The sequence below is a fragment of the Sinocyclocheilus anshuiensis genome, unplaced genomic scaffold, assembly GCF_001515605.1.
Source record: "Sinocyclocheilus anshuiensis isolate Anshui unplaced genomic scaffold, SAMN03320099.WGS_v1.1 scaffold785, whole genome shotgun sequence".
NCBI lineage: Eukaryota > Metazoa > Chordata > Actinopteri > Cypriniformes > Cyprinidae > Sinocyclocheilus > Sinocyclocheilus anshuiensis.
The window spans coordinates 397,849-398,852 of record NW_015536502.1 but is presented as its reverse complement, the minus strand read 5'-3'; positions in this window follow the sequence as shown (position 1 = coordinate 398,852).

Sequence of the window (1,004 nt, the reverse complement as noted above, 5' to 3'; positions counted from 1 at the left end):
TTTCAATTTTCTGCACAGAATAAGGTAGAAAATATACTTTATAGTTTATGTACTGTAATAAATGATATGTCAATTAGCACTGCATCATTCATAAATTGTATTTATTAGTTGTGTTTTTTGTCTTAACATTTCATCAGTTCATTCGGCTTTTTATTCAGCTTAGCTGCAGATATAGCCTGGCACGTCTTAATTCTATGAGCGCGAGATCACTTCTCTTTCAGTGCGAAAACTTCATCTCATTTTCATAAAATAAAATGCTATAGTATTTACCTTTTCCTCTCCATCAGCGAATGATGATTCTGAAAGAAAATGTGCCTGATGTCTGTTAGCTATAGCAACAAATGCTACTTTCATGCATCTGATTATCATATAAACCTCGCGTTCTTATTTCAAGGTTGTTGTTAATGCTGTGGTTATTTTAACAGTTTCCTTCGTACATTCGGTTGAACGACATTGTTAAAACACATTTATCATTCAATGGAATGCGTGTGCATTAGACACTTACATTTTTGCTCCGTCCATGCAATAAATGCGCAGCCTTTGACTGCTCAGGTAATGTCGTCGGTATGACCGAGAGCCATTGAAAAACTACAGAAAAGTAAAACTACTTCACTTTAGCATTACTGGCCACGAGTACTAAGGAGAGATCACACATAGCTGCTCAAAAAAAATGTGTCAGTGAGACGAACGGAGCGCGAGCGCAATCCTGTGACAGTCACAGGCGGTAAATAAATAGTGGAGCGCGTGAAGGAGAGATGCGAGGCACGAACTGTTCAAGGTCTCCATTAATTCGTGCTTGTAGTAATTTAATGTGTATATATTTTGAAAGCATTGAATCGCTATAGAAATCGCGATTCATTCGATAGCGTTTTAAACCGATTACTGTCCGAAATCGACGATTCACAATTCAAAATCCATGTTTCAAGATTGATGCATATGCGTCGTCAGGGTTTGTAATCGATGCATCGAGAAAACGAGTGAATCGTTGCACCCCTACCCAAAAC